Source organism: Schistocerca gregaria, chromosome 7 (assembly GCF_023897955.1).
Source record: "Schistocerca gregaria isolate iqSchGreg1 chromosome 7, iqSchGreg1.2, whole genome shotgun sequence".
Classification (NCBI taxonomy): Eukaryota; Metazoa; Arthropoda; class Insecta; order Orthoptera; family Acrididae; genus Schistocerca; species Schistocerca gregaria.
In genome coordinates, this window is record NC_064926.1 from 101,782,000 (window position 1) to 101,800,499 (window position 18,500).

General features: G+C 47.7%; 1 protein-coding gene across 2 annotated transcripts in view; it reads left to right on the forward strand.

Annotated features, from left to right (window-relative positions):
• LOC126281633 (LIM domain only protein 3-like) overlaps window positions 1-18,500 on the forward strand; it is a 1,631,617-nt gene that overhangs the window by 57,427 nt on the left and 1,555,690 nt on the right. The gene's annotated exons all lie outside the window — the stretch shown is intronic.

The following is an 18,500-nucleotide window of genomic DNA, read 5'->3' on the forward strand; positions in this document are numbered from 1 at the left end:
TCGGTGACGGGTGGTGACCCACCGGCATGACTGACATTAGCCTGTTCACCCCCCAATTGACTCATCGTTCTTTGGCTATCCAATGGAACTGTAATGGCTATTACCGTCACCTACCGGAGTTGCAATCCCTTCTTTCGTTTTACTCTGCGGCTTGTGTGGTTCTACAAGAAACTCATTTTACTGGTGGTCACTCACCAACCCTCCGTGGCTTCCGTGCTTTCTGTCGAAATCGGGTCGGCCCCCTACGGGCGTCTGGCGGAGTTTGCACGTTGGTCCGAACGGACATTGCCAGCACGTGGATTCCTCTCCAAACTACATTGGAAGCAGTTGCTGTTAGGATCCACCTGGACTCTGGGGTCACAATTTGCAATCTGTATCTCCCTTCTGACAGAACTCCTACACCTGCCTCCTTAAGTGCCCTCCTTCAGCAACTTCCTCCTCCCTTCCTTATACTTGGCGATTTTAATGCACATCATCCCTTGTGGGGCAGTGCATTTCCATCTAGTCGGGGTCATCTCATTGACCAGTTTATTACCGACCACGACTTGTGCCTTCTTAACGATGGCTCCCCTACCCATTTCAGTGCCGGTCATGGTAGCTTTTCTGCCATTGATCTTTCTCTCTCTTCTTCCTCCCTCCTCCCTTCCCTAAAATGGTCACCGCACGACGACCTTTGCGATAGTGACCACTTCCCGTTGATTCTCTCGCTCCCTTCCCGCTCCCCCATGGACAGAACACCTCGTTGGTCCTTCCAACGTGCCAATTGGCCTCTGTATACTGCACAGGTCGTTTTTTCTCCCTCATTGTCGGATGGTATTGATGATGTCATACGTGACATGTCTGACGCGATTGTTCACGCTGCTAGCCTTGCTATCCCGCGCTCATCTGAACCATTTCGCCACCGGCAGGTCCCTTGGTGGAGTTCGGACATTGCCGTTGCCATCCGTGATCGCCGTCGAGCTTTGCAACACCTTAAGAGGCATCCATCCGTTGCCAATCTTATTACCTTTAAACGCCTTCGCGCAAAAGCCCGTTACTTAATCAAACGGAGCAAACGGATGTGTTGGGAACGCTTTGTTTCTTCCCTCGGTTCTGCTGTCCCTCTGTCGCGGGTATGGGCTACACTTCGCTCTCTCCAAGGTTGCCATCGGCAGTCTACCCTCCCGGGTCTTCACCTCCCGGATGGCCTTTGCACGGACCCGTTGATTCTCGCGGAACACCTTGCGACTCATTTTGCAACAGCGTCGGCATCAGCCTCCTATCCGGCTGCTTTCCTTCCCCAGAAACAGCGGGCCGAAGCTTCCGCCTTATGTTTTACCCCCAGCCAGTCAGAATCATACAACGACGCTTTTACTGAATGGGAACTTCTTTCCGCACTCTCCTCTTCTCATGTTACGGCCCCTGGCCCAGACTCCATTCATAACCAACTGCTTCAACATCTCAGTGCTCCACAACAGCGACATCTTCTCCGGGTATTTAACCGTATTTGGCTCCAGGGTGACTTCCCTTCTCAATGGAGGGATAGCATCGTGGTTCCCGTCATTAAGCCCGGTAAGAACCCCCTGTTCGTCGACAGCTATCGGCCAATTAGTCTGACGAACGTTGTTTGTAAGTTACTTGAACGGATGGTAGCCCGTCGGCTCACTTGGGTCCTCGAATCTCGGCGTCTGTTGTCCCCTTACCAGTGTGGCTTCCGAGAGGGACGGTCTCCGATCGATCATTTACTTCGCTTGGAATCCGCAGTTCGGCAGGCCTTTTCCCAGCGCCGCCATTTGGTTGCTGTATTTTTCGACCTTCGCAAGGCCTATGATACGGCTTGGCGCCATCATATCTTACTTACACTTCATGAGTGGGGTCTTCGGGGCCCACTCCCGATTTTTATCCGCCAGTTCTTGTTTCATCGTTCGTTTAGGGTTAGGGTTGGTACAGTTTTAAGTTCTCCGCGAACCCAGGAGAATGGCATCCCTCAGGGTTCCGTATTGAGTGTACTTCTGTTCCTCATTGCTATAGATGGACTTGTGGCCTCCGTCGGTCCTTTGGTCACTCCTGCTCTGTATGTGGATGATTTCTGCATTTGGGTTAGTTCCTCTTCGATGGCCGCTGCAGAGCGGCAGCTCCAGGGTGCTATACGGCGTGCCTCTGCATGGACCATCTCACACGGATTTCAGTTTTCTCCTTTAAAATCGCGAGTGGTCCACTTTTGTCGCCGTGTGACAGTCCACCCCGATCCAGAGCTCTATCTCAATGCACAACGATTACCTGTGGTCCCACAGTTTCGTTTCCTTGGCCTTCTTTTCGACAACAAGCTCACTTGGCTGCCTCATATCAGACGCCTGAAGATAGGATGTTTCCGTAAACTAAACGTCCTTCGCTTCCTTGCCCACACCTCTTGGGGTGCTGACCGTTCCACTCTCCTCCACCTTTATCAGGCCTTAGTGTTGTCTCGCTTGGACTATGGTTGTCAAGTTTACGGTTCAGCTGCCCCTTCTACATTGCGCCTCTTGGATCCGGTCCACCATCGTGGTATCCGTTTGGCCATCAGTGCCATCCCGACTAGCCCTGTTGATAGTCTCCTGGTTGAGGCTGGGATCCCCCCCCTTTCCGTTCGGCGCTCCCAGCTTCTGATTTCGTATGCAATCGCTGTCTGTTCCTCTCCCACTCATCCTTCCTATTCTATCCTGTTCCCTGCCCAAGGAAGTCGCCCACCTGACTCCCGCCCTCGGGCGGGTTTACCGGTTGGGCTCCGCCTAGCGTCTCTTCGCCGTGATTTTCAGCTTCCTTCCTTTTCCTGTATCCCACGTTCCCTCCCCAACACACCTCCTTGGTTAGTTCCTCGGCCCCGAGTTCGGATGGATCTCTGCCGAGGTCCGAAAGATTCCGTTCCCCCAATGGTGTTCCGTTGTTTTTTCCGCCGCATTTTATCTGAGTTTCGGGATGCTGTTGTTTTTTACACTGATGGCTCTAAATCTGCTGATCGTGTGGGCTATGCCTTCACCTCCTCTGTAGGCATGGAAAATCATCTCCTGCCAAATGCATGTGGGGTGTTCACTGCGGAATTGATGGCGGTCTCCCGGGCCCTGGCCTTTATTAAACAGTCCAAGCTCAATCGCGTTTTGTTATGTACAGACTCAATGAGTGGCCTTCAGGCACTTGACCAGTGTTTCTCCCGTCATCCCTTGGTCTCCTCCATCCATGACCATCTCGCTGATCTCCACCATGCTGCTTGTTCTGTTAGCTTCCTTTGGGTCCCTGGCCATGTTGGCATCCAAGGAAATGAGCTTGCTGATCGTTTGGCTGGGGGAGCAGTCACTTATCCCCCATTCCCTGTCACCCCTCCTGTGGCGGATTTACGGCTTCATCTCAAATCCCACTTTGCGCAATCATGGGCCACATCCTGGGAGGCTACCTCCTTGTCTAATAAACTTCGTGCGATTAAGGTGACACCTGTCCCATGGCGTTCTTCCTTACACCTCTCGCGAAAGGACTCAACCACCCTCTGTCGTCTTCGCATCGGCCATACCAGGCTGACCCATGGTTTTCTTTTGCGTGGTGAGCCACCCCCACTTTGTGGTTGTGGAGCTTTCCAGTCAGTGGCCCACATTTTGGTAGAATGCCCCCTTCTTTTAGCTTTGCGTACTAAGTACAGACTTCCCTGCACTTTACCCTTAATATTAGCAGACGATTCCCGGATGGTTGAACTGGTTCTCAGTTTCCTCCGTGAAAGTGGTTTTTATTCTTAGTTTTAAGGATTTTCATCTCCCTCTGGAGTAGGGACAGGGCGGTGAGGGTTGGGATGTCTCCCACTGTAGGCTGTGCTTGGAGATTCCTGACTCCCCTCCCTGGCCATGTTCCTTCTTTTTTCCCTTTTACTGTTTTTATCGCCTTTTAGGTTTGTTTAATCCCTTCTACAATCCGCCCTTTTACACTCTGGCGGTTGAACGCTTTTAAATAGCATGTGGTCTTGCTTATACTGCATCACAGGTGGGATATTTCCTCTCTTGAGGTTGCCCATTTACTGACTTCCCTCCTTGTGTTTTTATCATTGACGACACAACTGCACTTTTTTTAGCCTTTTACCTTTTACCTTTTACCTTTTATCGTTTTTGACTCTTCTGAGCTGTCCCTCTGTCGGAACTGACCGCCTTTGTAACAAGGGACTGATGACCTTGCTGTTTGGTCCCTTCAACCCCAATCAACCAACCAACCAACCATGACGTCATTCTCCAGTGGAATTGCTGTTTTTTTTCCACTGCCTTGCTGAACTACGGTAACGGTTAAGCTTTCTGCATAGCCCTCCAGGAAACCTGGTTCCCGGCAATGTGGACACCAGCTCTCCATGGCTATAAGGGATATTACAGGAACCGTAGTGACTATAATCGAGTGTTGGTGAACCATCAATTAGGGCGGTTCACAAACAACTCAAGTACACACGTTATTCCAAAACGTTATCGTGGAAGTAGAGGATGGAGATGCTGGTGAAATACCACACACTGCTAAAGATACCTTTCTATTTTAAACTTTCTCAATAATAAATTTTTAAATGGTTCAAATGGCTCTGAGCACTATGGGCTCAACTGCTGTGGTCATCAGTCCCCTAGAACTTAGAAATACTTAAAACTAACTAACCTAAGGGCACCACACACATCCATGCCCGAGGCAGGATTCAAACCTGCGACCGTAGCAGTCGCACGGTTCCGGACTGCGCGCCTAGAACCGCGAGACCACCGCGGCCGGCTAAATTTTTAAGTCTAGCCTTTTAAATATATATATATATATATATATATATATATATATATATATATATATATATATATATATATATATATATATATGTATGATAAGAACTCCTTGAAAAAACCTTTAAGTAGGTATTTTGTACTAAAGTTAAAATAGTTGTCTCTTTCCAGATAAATAACTTATATTACACCTGTCAGTTGTTACCAGGTAAATGTGAATAAGCCAGCAAACAAACCATCACATTAAAGGCAATTCCCACAAAAAAATTTCCTTAGCTCGGTGAGGGAGTGACACATCTAAAAGGGCCCAGATCACAATAGTCGGAATAGTTATTGGTCATCTATAGAGCCACAGCAGATCAGCCCCAAAACTTGTATTACTAGCCATCATCTCCCAGAGTTACCCAAAACCAGAAGATATAGCAAGGGCGGTGCCTGTACAGACTTTGAACCACAGAGACACACAAAACCGACCCTAGATCACCCAATAAAGGTTTGAATAAAACGGCCTGACCAAGAAGCAATTACCACATTCCTGCGGACAGGCAAACGAAAACTGTGGTGGGAAGCCCCTAAGAAAACCACTGGTGAAGAAACTCATACACTTCACTAGAACTTGAAAAAAACCCTATACATATTATAACTGTTACACTTCTCAACTTCTCACGCTCCACCACAGTGCCGGGAACACGTTACAGTTCCTTATGCTCGCCAGAGCCAACCGCTGCCAGTGGTTACAACGGCCGGTAAGAAGACATACGGTCCCACGCGCCGATCTCCTGCACCACGGCTTCTAAGCTTCATAAGCCACGTACATGCGGGTAAGGCAGACTTAGCCCCTGACAGCCAAGAGGTCGGCCAAAGCACGTGGCGAGTAGTTGACGACCTCCAACAACAAGGCCCCGCTCGCGCCACCACCTCTCTCGGTCACCGCCCAGTACGTACTCCTCGAGCGTCACGCGACCGTACACTTGCTCCCTCTCCCGCCAGAGGGCGGTAGCGATCCAAACAGCGCGCCAACCGAAAGCACCACCACAAATACTAGATGCGAAGCGAAAGCACTCCGCCTGGCACGCTAATCGAAGAGCCGGACAAAACTACGGCTCAGGTGGAGTTTGCGTTTATGTCCTAAACTCAGTCACATCGATGTAATGGTTGAGCAGACCACTACAACGATCGTATCTGCTGCGGAAAACGTGATCTCTTATTCTTTAGTGTGCCCCCGGCGAAAGACAGTCCTTTGGTGGTCGCAGAAAGTCGCTGAGGCAATTAAGGAGCGTCGGCGAGCTCTACAGAGGCATAAGCGGCATCCTCCCCTGGAGCACCTCATAGCCTTTAAGTGGCTCCGTGCCCGCCTTCGCCAGCTTATAAAATGATGGAAGCAGGAATTTTGGGAGAGACACATCTCGACCATTGGATGTCGTACGTCAACATCCCAAGTCTGGACAAAGATCAGACGTCTGTTTGGGTACCATACCGCCAACAGGTGTCCCTGGCATTAACACCAATGGCGTGTTATCTACCGACGAAAACACGATTGCTGAGCGCTTTGCTGAGCGCTTTGCTGAGCGCTTTGCTGAGCGCTTTGCTGAGCGCTTTGCTCAAGCCCCTGCATCAGCGAACAGCCTTTCGCACCCTCAAACGGCGGGTGGAAAGGAAAGACCTCTCATTCGCTACACGCCACAGTGAGCCCTATAACGCCCCACTTAGAGTGGGAGCTCATCAGTGCCCTTGCACATTGCCCCAACACAGCTCCTGGGACAGACTGGATCCACAGCCAGATGATTAAACATCTCTTATCTGACTACAAGCGACATCTCCTCGTGATCTTCAACAGGATCTGGTGCCATGGCGTCTTTCCATCGCGCTGGCGGGAGAGAACCATCATTCCGGTGCTCAGAACCGGTAAAAACTCGCATGATGTGGATAGCTATCGGCCCATCATCCTCACCAACGTTCTTTGTAAGCTATTGGAACTTATGGTGTGTCGGCAGGAGGGTTGGGACCTGGAGTCACGTGGCCTACTGGCTCCATGCCACTGGAGCTTCCGGCAGGGTCGCTCTACCACTGATAATCTTGTCCCCCTCGAGTCTGCCATCCGAACATCATTTTCTAGACGCCAACACCTGGTTGCCGTTTTTTTTATTTACGAAAAGCGTATGACACGACCTGGCGACATCATATGCTTACCATATTATACGACTGTGGTCTCCGTGGCCCGTTCTCGATTTTTATCCAGACTTTCCTGTCGCTTCGTACTTTCCTTGTCCAAGTTGGTGCCCCCTCCCCCCATAGTTCCCTCCATATCCAAGAGAATGGTTCCCGCAGTGCTCCATATTGAATGTATCTCTATTTTTAGTCGCCATTAATAGTCTAGCTGTAACTGTAGGGTCGTTCGTCTCACCTTCTCTGCATGCAGAAGACTTCAGCTGTTCGTACTGCTTCACAAGTACTCGTGTTGCTGAGTGGCGTCTACAAGGAGCGAACCACAAGGTGCAGTCATGGGCTCTAGCCCACGGTTTCCAGTTTTCGGCCGCAAAGTCGTGTGTTGCGCTAATGTCGGAGTCTTACCGTTCATCCGGAACCATAACTTTACCTTAATAACGATCCACTCCCCGTAGTGGAGACATATCGATTCTTAGGACTGGTTTCCATGCACCTAGTCCTTGGTGGGGAGGCTTGCATGCCTCAGCGATACAGATAGCCGTACCGTAGGTGCAACCACAACGGAGGAGTATCTGTTGAGAGGCCAGACAAACGTGTGGTTCCTGAAGAGGGGCAGCAGCCTTTTCAGTAGTTGCAGCGGCAACAGTCTGGATGATTGACTGATCTGGCCTTGTAACAATAACCAAAACGGCCTTGCTGTGCTGGTACTGCGTACGGCTGAAAGCAAGGGGAAACTACAGCCGTAATTTTTCCCGAGGGCATACAGCTTTACTGTATGGTTAAATGATGATGGCGTCCTCTTGGGTAAAATATTCCGGAGGTAAAATAGTCCCCCATTCGGATCTCCGGGAGAGGACTACTCAAGAGGATGTCGTTATCAGGAGAAAGAAAACTGGCGTTCTACGGATCGGAGCGTGGAATGTCAGATCCCTTAATCGGGCAGGTAGGTTAGAAAATTTAAAAAGAGAAATGGATAGGTTAAAGTTAGATGTAGTGGGAATTAGTGAAGTTCGGTGGCAGGAGGAACAAGACTTCTGGTCAGGTGACTACAGGGTTATAAATACAAAATCAAATAAGGGTAATGCAGGAGTAGGTTTAATAATGAATAGGAAAATAGGAATGAGGGTAAGCTGCTACAAACAGCATAGTAAACGCATTATTGTGGCCAAGATAGATACGAAGCCCACACCTACTACAGTAGTACAAGTTTATATGCCAACTAGCTCTGCAGATGACGAAGAAATTGAAGAAATGTATGATCAAGTAAAAGAAATTATTCAGATAGTGAAGGGTGACGAAAATCTAATAGTCATGGGTGACTGGAATTCGGTAGAAGAAAAGGCAGAGAAGGAAACATAGTAAGTGAATATGGATTGGGGGTAAGAAATGAAAGTGAAAGCCGCCTGGTAGAATTTTGCACAGAGCACAACTTAATCATAGGTAACACTTGGTTCAAGAATCATAAAAGAAGGCTGTATACATGGAAGAAACCTGGAGATACTGACAGGTTTCAGACAGATTATATCATGGTAAGACAGAGATTTAGGAACCAGGTTTTAAATTGTAAGACATTTCCAGGGGCAGATGTGACTCTGATCATAATCTATTGGTTATGACCTGTAGATTAAAACTGAAGAAACTGCAAAGAGGTGGGAATTTAAGGAGATGGGACCTGGATAAACTAAAAGAACCAGAGGTTGTACAGAGTTTCAGGGAAAGCATAAGGGAACAATTGATCGGAATGGGGGAAGAAATACAGTAGGAGAAGAATAGGTAGCTTTGGGGGATGAAGTAGTGAAGGCAGCAGAGGATCAAGTAGGTACAAAGACGAGGGCTAGTAAAAATCCTTGGGTAACAGAAGAAATATTGAATGTAATTGATGAAAGGAGAAAATATAAAAACTCAGTAAATGAAGCAGGCAAAAGGGAAAACAGACGTCTCAAAAATGAGATCGACAGGAAGTGCAAAATGGCTAAGCAGGGATGTAGAGGCTTATCTCACCAGGGGTAAGATAGATACTGCCTACAGGAAAATTAAAGAGACCTTTGGAGATAAGAGAACCACTTGTATGAAGATCAAGAGCTCAGATGGAAACCCAGTTCTAAGCAAAGAAGGGAAAGCAGAAAGGTGGAAGGAGTATATAGAGGGTCTATACAAGGGCGATGTACTTGAGGACAATAGTATGGAAATGGAAGAGGATGTAGATGAAGATGAAATGGGAGATAAGATACTGCCTGAAGAGTTTGACAGAGTACTGAAAGACCTGAATCGAAACAAGGCACCCGGAGTAATTCCATTGGAACTACTGACGGCCTTGGGAGAGCCAGTCCTGACAAAACTCTACCATCTGGTGAGCAAGATGTATGAAACAGGCGAAATACCCTCAGACTTCAAGAAGAATATAATAATTCCAATCCCAAAGAAAGCAGGTGTTGACAGATGTGAAAATTACCGAACTATCAGTTTAATAAGTCACAGCTGCAAAATACTAACGCGAATTCTTTACAGACGAATGGAAAAACTAGTAGAAGCGGAGCTCAGGAAAGATCAGTTTGGATTCCGTAGAAATGTTGGAACACATGAGGCAATACTGACCCTACGACTTATCTTAAAAGCTAGATTTTGGAAGGGCAAACCTACGTTTCTAGCATTTGTAGACTTAGAGAAAGCTTTTGACAATGTTGACTGGAATATTCTCTTTCAAATTCTGAAGGTGGCAGGGGTAAAATACAGGGAGCAAAAGGCCATTTACAATTTGTATAGAAACCAGATGGCAGTTATAAGAGGGACATGAAAGGGAAGCAGTGGTTGGGAAGGGAGTGAGACAGGGTTGTAGTCTCTCTCCGATGCTATTCAATCTGTATATTGAGCAAGCAGTGAAGGAAACAAATGAAAAATTCGGAGTAGGTATTAAAATCCATGGAGAAGAAATAACAACTTTGAGGTTCACCGATGACATCGTAATTCTGTCAGAGACAGCAAAGGACTTGGAAGAGCAGTTGAACGGAATGGATAGTGTCTGGAAAGGAGGATAAAAGATGAACATCAACCAAAGCAAAACGAGGATAATGGTATGTAGTCGAATTAATTCGGGTGATGCTGAGGGAATAAGATTAGGAAATGAGACACTTGAAGTAGTAAAGCAGTTTTGCTACTTGGGGAGAAAAATAACTGATGATGGTTGAAGTAGAGAGGATATAAAATGTAGACTGGCAATGGCAAGGAAAGCGTTTCTGAAGAAGGGAAATTTGTTAACATTGAGTATAGATTTAAATGTCAGGAAGTCGTTTCTGAAAGTATTTGTATGGATTGTAGTAATGTATGGAAGTGAAACATGGACGATAACTAGTTTGGACAAGAGGAGAATAGAAGCTTTCGAAATGTGGTGCTACAGAAGAATGCTGAAGATTAGATGGGTATATCACATAAGTAATGAGGAAGTATTGAATAGGATTGGGAAGAAGTTTGTGGCACAACTTGACCAGAAGAAGGGCTCGGTTGGTAGGACATGTTCTGAGGCATCAAGGGATCACTAATTTAGTATTGGAGGGCAGCGTTGAGGGTAAAAATCGTAGAGGGAGACCAAGAGATGACTACACTAAGCAGATTCAGAACGATGTAGGTTGCAGTAGGCACTGAAGAAGCTTGCACAGGATAGGGTAGCATGGAGAGATGCATCAAACCAGTCTCAGGACTGAAGACCACAACAACAACAACAGGACTGGTTTTCGACTCCCCATTGACTTGGCTTCCTCACCATTGCCAGCTTAAGCGGAAGTGCTGGCAGCACGTCAATGCCCTCCGCTGCCTGAGCAACACCTACTGGGGTGCAGATTGCTTTACGCCGCTGCAGCTATACAGAGCCCCAATTCAATCCCGCCTTGATTATGGGGGTCTGGTTTGTGGTTCGGCGGCGCCCTCAGGGTTGCGTTTACTCGACCCAATGCACCATTGTGGCGTTCGCCTGGCAACAGGAGCTTTTAAGGCGAGTCCGGTGACCAGCAGTCGAGGCCGGAGGCCCTCCATTGCAGCTTAGGCGTGCGCAATTACTCTTCAGTTATGTTGGACACGTTCGTAGTTCTCCTGCGCATCGGAATTACCGTCGTCTTTTCCCACCCACGGCGGTGGGTGGGAAGAGCTTAAAATTGCAATTCGTCTGCGCTCTCTGAACTGGAGTCCCTGCCTTTAGCACCTCCATTGTGTACACCTAGGCCGCGGCTTTGCCTGGGCCTTTCACATGGCCCTAAGGACGGGTAACCCTGCGACTCTCCGCTGTCACTTCCTCTCGATGCTCGACATGTACCGGGCCATGGTTTACACCGATGGCTCGATGGCTTTGCGTATATTCGTGGAGGACATATTGAACAGCATTCCTTTCCAGATGGCTGCAGTTTCACTGCAGAGCTGGCGGCCATATCTCGTGCTCTTGAGCACGTCAGATCATGCCCAGGAGAGTCATTTCTGCTGTGTACTGACTCCTTCAGCAGCCTACAAGCTATCGACCCATGCTAAACTCGTCATCCTTTGGTAGCTACCATGCAGGAGTCTGTTTATGCCCTGGAACGGTCGTGTTGTTCAGTGGTGTTTTTGTCGACCCCAGGTCACGTCGGGATCTCAGGCAACGAACTTCCCAACAGACTGGCCAAGCAGGCTACGCGGAAACCGCTTATGGAGACCGAGAAACTGACCTGCGTTCATTATTACGCCGCAAGGTTTTTCGGCTTTGGGAGACGGAATGGCATAACCTCAGTACGCACAACAAGCTGTGTCCCATTAAGGAAGCTACGAATGTTTGGGAGATCTCCGTGCGCGCCTCTAGCACGGACTCTGCGGTTCTCTTCTGGCCCCTTTGTCCTTGTGTGTCCTCCACCCTAGTGCTTTCAGGGTGGAGGTTTTAATGTGTTGCAGAGTGGCTGGCTTCTCCTTTTTATTCTCATGGTCGGACAGCCATGGTAACCTGCTTTCTTGTTTTAACCTCTTCTACCTGTTCCTTGCGTCTTTGTGGCTTTCTAGCCCCCTTTTGTCCATTTATGTGATAGTTGCCCTTCAGTCGTTGTTGTGGTTTTTCATCTCATTCTATTAGGTGTTTTAAGTCTCATTATCTTATTCTCTTCCTTGTGTTATTGTTTTCTTCGGAATAAGGGACCAATGACCTCGTAATTTGGTCCCTTGTCCCCTCTTTTAAACCAAGCAACCAACCAACCACCCTAGTCAGTGCGGTTGCGCTGAAATGCTTATCATTTGCGTAACTATGAAAACAATAACCAAACAAGAGCGAAACTTGTGGAAAATGCATGACTGACTAATAAACTGTAACAGTATCGCAACAGGTCAGACAGTGTAAGAAGATGCTTATGAGCCATATAAATCCTTATAGAGTCCTAATTCACTGTGCGACAGGCTATAGACCATACTCTGCATATTTATTCCTACATGTATTTTCCACATCTCCTCCTAAACCAATTCACGAACTTGAACGAAACTTGGTATATCTATCGCTTACAGTCTGGAAAAAATCACTGTGGGGTAAGAACCAGCCACCTATCAAACGGGCCTAGCCTAACTGATAACGCGCAGGTAGCCAACTATACTCATCCAATATTTGAAGATGAGAGCAGTTAGTGAATTGTAACAAACTTTATTCGCTTTCAAAACGTAGGAAACTTTTGCTCGGTGACAACTCCTCCCCCCCCCCCCCCCCGCCCCCCAACCCCCCCCCCCCCCCACACACAATGATGATGAAAGGAAACATTGTACCTGCTCATGCAGTAAGAGTGCCGCGTCAGGTATGACGTTTTGACTTATTATTTGTCTTATTACTTCTGGACTACTAACTGTATTCGCGACACATTTAGCAGAGAGCATTCACGTATACTACTGAGTGTGTTTGCTAAATTATATTATTTTACGACATACAGTTCAGCAGCCATTACATCATCAACTTTGAGCTGTGTAAAAGCGATATTGCAGGACGAATTTTGATACAGATACAGCAAAAAAATGTCTACAGTTATGTGCAAAGTGTACTAAATATATGTGAAATATATGCCACAAAGGAGTATGCGGGTTGTGCCCTGGGTAAAAAGCATTTCCTTAACTTCTCCATCGATTTGAACCAAATTGGGAACACACATTTCTTACTATCTGGTAGGAAATACTCTGCGAGTACGAATCAGCATCTTCCTATTCGGTTGAGGGTGATAACTGGAAGATAGGGGGAAGAGAGATGGACAGATAGAGAGATGGAACGAGGAGGTCAAGACAGATTCAGGAGAAGAGTAGATGGTCAGAGAAAGGGACTGGAGGGAATGGACACAGAGAAGGAAAGAGAAGGACATTGACAGGGAGGGGGAAGAGGGGAAGACAGAGAAAGGAGAGGAGGAGGACAGAGAAAAGGGAAGGAAGAAGAAAGTAAAGATGGACAGCAAGGAGGGAGGATGGGATGAATGGGATGGACGGTGTAAGAAGGAGGAGGAGGAGGAGGAGGAGGAGGAGGAGGAACAGATGGACAGTGAGAAAATGGAGGGGGAGGTGGTCAAGAGGAGGAGGAGATGATGGTCAAAGAGCAGGGAGGAAAAAATGGAAAGGGAAAGGTAAGAGAGGAAGGAGGACACAGAGAGGGCAGAGGAGGACATGGAAAGAGAAAGAAAGACGACATGTGGACAGAGATGAGGGAAATCAACAGCAGGATGGGGGAGGAAGGGGTGGGCAGGGAGAGGAACGAGGAGGACATGGTGAGAAGGAAGCAATAGAGGGAGAGATGAAGAGACGGACTGAGGGGGAAGGAGCAAATGGACAGAGAGAGGGGCTGCAAGAGACTGAGCGGGAGGGGGGAGTGGAGGTGATGGACGGAGAGAGGATTTGGAGGAGAAGAACAGAAAGGGGTCGAGAAGGAGATGGACAGAGAGAGGGGGAAGTAGGAGATGGCTATTGGAAGATTAAATAAATTCATACCTGGGCATGTACTGGTACTTAACTATTGTACGATTAATAACTTCGACAAACATGTGTTCATGTGGGGTCACTCGTAAACCAGACCATATCGTACTAGTGTGCTGCCTATTAAGACGGTGTGGACTCAAATAACAGTCATTGGCACTCTAAATACTATTATTAGAGACAAAGAAATGTGACACCCTCTGAAGGAAGTAGCAAATAAGGTATCTGGGAGCGAACTCAGAAAAAACTTAAAATTACGGCACTGGACGAGAATGGGAATTACTGTATGTGATAGTACCACGATGAGGACTGTAGATGCAGCGAATATAAGCGCCGATTCAAAAAAAAAAGTTCAAGTGTATGTGAAATCTTACGGGACTCAACTGCTAAGCTCATCAGTCCCTAATCTTACACCCATGCCCGCGGGAGTCCTCGAACCTCCGCCGGGACCAGCCACACAGTCCATGACTGCAGCGCCCTAAACCGCTTGGCTAATCCTGCGCGGCGGCAATTCACCGGCGGCGGGATAAATCTCTATAAAGAGTACCAGGAGCAGTACATCCATGGCAGAACCAGCAGAAAGAAAGAGAATTTGTGGGTGACCTGGGTGGGTCTCCGACCAAGAGCACTCAGTTGTAGTTATGAGGAGGGGGGAGGGGGGGTTGTGAGACTCTGTGACTGCAGGCGACAGCGCTAGCTCGCCCGTAATGCTGTTTCATGGATGAGACGCAGTGGTTTCGAGACTGATTGGGAATATCTGGATTTCCTTGAATTTCTGTTCGAGAGATTTAGCATGCTCTGTCTTGCAGTCAAGCATTCTCTGGCATAGATTTAACAATGTTAGCGTGGATCAAAAACTTAGAATTCTGCAACAGGGCTTCCTGAGGACTATAACTTCCGCAACACAGACATATCCCAGGGTTAATTTTAGGATTGTCAGTAACCTGCTGCACATGATCATGAGGGCAGATAGGAAAGTAACGCAGAATAATTTTGTTACCAAAAAGATTAATAAGTAACAAAATAAACAAAAATATCAGAAATGAACTTACATGATTTACCTGTTTTTTCTAAATGACCCCAACCTTCTCCACACATTTCCCCCATCGTGGTAGCAGTTTCGGTATGCCTTGTTGGTAGACACCGTTCCGTTGGGGTATAGCCATCCGTGGACTTTCACTTGCTCATTTGTCGCCAGATATTTTCTCATGCGACCAAACACATGAAAGTCCGAGGGTGCAAGGTTCTGACTGTGTAGTGGAGGATGGAGCACCTCCCACCAAAATTTGCCGATTTTCTCACAAACAGGAGCAGCACCTTGGGGGGTGAACGTTGTCATGAGGAAGTACGACATCGCCAGCATTAATGTGACGTTCGTCACGAAGGGCACGACGCAATTTAACCAAAGTTTTAATGTAGACTGCAGCATTCACAGTGGTTCCGTGTTCAGCAAAGTCCACTAAAAACACACTATGCGTATCGCAGAACACTGCCACGAGCAATTTCCTAGCTGACGGAGACACTCTGAACTTTGTTCGGAGTGGGGAACCAGCATGTTTCCACTCCATTGGCGCCTGCTTCATATCGGGCAAGCAGGGGCTCGCCCACGACGGATGACCGGTGACGATTCCTTTCGGAAAGTCGCGCCCTTCTGCAGCGTAATGTGTTTAGTGATCCAAGCTTGTCAACATTTGCTAGTCAGTGTGGATTTCTGTCATGTTCTTGGGCACCAAGCAAACACGAACTTTACGAAATTTTATCGTGTCATTAACAATATAGTACAGCGCACCACAAGAAATGTTGGCCTGTTGCGATAAGGTTCGCAGCTACACACGCCGGTTCTTCAAAACTGCTGCTTCAGTGGCTCCGTCATTCTGCGGGGCTGCAGCTGTTACCGGCCCTGAGCGTGGCGAATCACTAAGGAAGACACGGCCCTCTTGGAACAATGAGCACGACCTGGAGTCACTGCTACGGTCTGTGCAATCGTCGTTCTAAGTGCCAGTAGGAAGCTTTTTTCTTTAATTGCTATTAACAGAGAGGCACTACATTTTATTCGCTATAAGAGAAGCACAGAATAAAATTTTAACTAGCAGAACTATTCGACACAAAAGTTTCTGATTTGTTTTAAGATTGTTGTAAGAGAACAACAGAATTAAATTTAACAGAATTAATTTCTGTTTCTTACACACCTTGATTTCCGGGATTATCTGCTACACAGTTTACTTTAAATATCTCTCTGCTTTTGAGAATGAAATGACAACATCCTCAATAGATGTTTCTGTTTTGCAGCTGATAAACACGGCTGGTACTTCGCATGAAGTACGGCGGGGTAGACATCCTCTTTTAAATACATTGCTTTTCTCCATTATTCTCTTGCAGAGTAAGAGTTTTTAATAAGTGTTTTGGAACGATGAGTTCAAATGGTTCTGAGCACAATGGCACTCAACTGCTGTGGTCATTAGTCCCCTAGAACTTAGAACTACGTAAACCTAACTAACCTAAGGACATCACACACATCCATGCCCAAGGCAGGATTCGAACCTGCGACCGTAGCAGTCGCACGGTTCCGGACTGCGCGCCTAGAACCGCAAGACCACCGCGGCCGGCGAACGATGAGTAGGAGACAGTTTTGTCATACTGCACCTGGAGATGGCACCCGGCTGCGTTCACAACAGTGTTTGTGCAGCGTCTTTGTAGTCAAAGGGGTCAGTCTTATGTCTTGTAATTACACGAAATACGTCCATACCTTTAGCTGACTCTACGATCTTGTGTAGATATTGTGGAACAGAGGTCTTGCTTACCTTTCTTCATTTCTCCATAATTGCATAACATCCGTCGCTGCTCAGAAACCTGACCCCACTCACGAAAAATTTACTTATTTCGTCAAACCGTTCCAGTCCGAATGGAGGGTACGATAACGGATGTCACTTGGGACTCCAGAAGGAAGCACTGGTTGCTCAAAGATCGTGCGCCCTCTGACGATGAACGTTTGAAACATCTTCTCCGTAGTATGACACTTGGAACAAGTATAGGAACACGCAACAGAATACCAGGGAAACAACAGCTGTAAATCCACATTTTGTGCAAAAAATAGTAGTGAGAGTGTATATCATGTACAGACTGAAAAAGGTTAAAGAATACTTCGCAGCAGACTTAAAGGATCACTTTTGTGGAGCCCCGTAACTGCCACCCATTGCCACGCAATGAAATTGGCCCAAAGGTGCGTGCCATCCTTTGTAATGACGCAAAAGCCTGGCGCCCTGCGACGTCACCCCTGGTCTCGACAACGCTCCAAACAAGGTGTCGACACGTGCGAAATAAAGGCCACGATTCAGAAGTTAACAGCCGGCCGGAGTGGCCGTGCGGTTATAGGCGCTACAGTCTGGAACCGAGCGACCGCTACGGTCGCAGGTTCTAATCCTGCCTCGGGTATGGATGTGTGTGATGTCCTTAGGTTAGTTAGGTTTAATTAGTTCTAAGTTCTAGGCTACTGAGGACCTCAGAAGTTAAGTCGCTTAGTGCTCAGAGCCATTTGAACCATTTTTTTTTTTCAGAAGTTAATACGACGTGTGAGGTGAGTTAATTGTATCACAGTAACACCAAACTTCAGCACAGTTCTGCCCAACGCCACCGTGAACGTGTCAGTCGGTGGGAACATCGTCAACCCCACTGTTGCCCACATATCACCCCCTCTTTTGGCGCCTCTGCGATGGAAGTCAGAGCTGGTCCTCCAGAGTTGAAATCACGCGGTTTTGTTATGAGTGGCCGAAGAAAATATTCCAGACTCACCGCTAACCAGAATCTGCACGAAAAGGTCTCGGCAAGTGGCATACAAGGCGTCAGTGAAACCTACACTTTCTGTGGGAAGTTGATTCCCGCACATTTCGAGGTCAAAAACGACAGCTCGCGGTGCTATGGGCGACAGGCAGGTGTTCCTTACAGCTTGTGACACTTCTGAGACTCTCCGGCGTTTCAACCCTTCTCTGTGGACATTTTAGAACTCCATGTCCATCGAATATGAGTTCACCCGCTTGAAGCGCAGCTCGGCCACAATTTTTGCTCTCGTGTACACGGTGAACCAACTAGGGACCTTTCAGAACCATTCGACGAAATTTGAACGTGATCCTAAGCAGCTAAACGCGCTTCTGCTTTTATGGCGTCCCTATTTTGTGTCCTCCTGTGGTGTGGTCACGGGATGATGGGGTGGAGGGCGGGGGCGGGGGAGTACGGTGGTGACGAGGTCGTGGCGTTCAACAGAATATTGGTGAAGTTTGGCGTCATTACGTCACCATTAACCTACCTTACACGTTACATCAACTCATCAACTTCTATGCTGCTGCCCTTCCGTATCGTGTTTCCACACCTTGGTGTTTGAAGCGGCGTGGAGCAGCAGGACACACAAGAAAATCGAGAATAAAGTGATGCTCACAGTTGCAGTAGTGTCAAAAATGGCTCTGAGCACTATGGGACTTAACATCTGAGGTCATCAGTCCCCTAGACCTTAGAACTACTTTAACCTAACTAACCTAAGGACATCACACACGCCCATGCACGAGGCCGGATTCGTACCTGCGACCGTAGCGGTCGCGCGCTTCCAGACTGTAGCTCCTAGGACCGCTCAGCCACTGCGGCCTGCCGGTGTCTCAGAGCGCCACAATT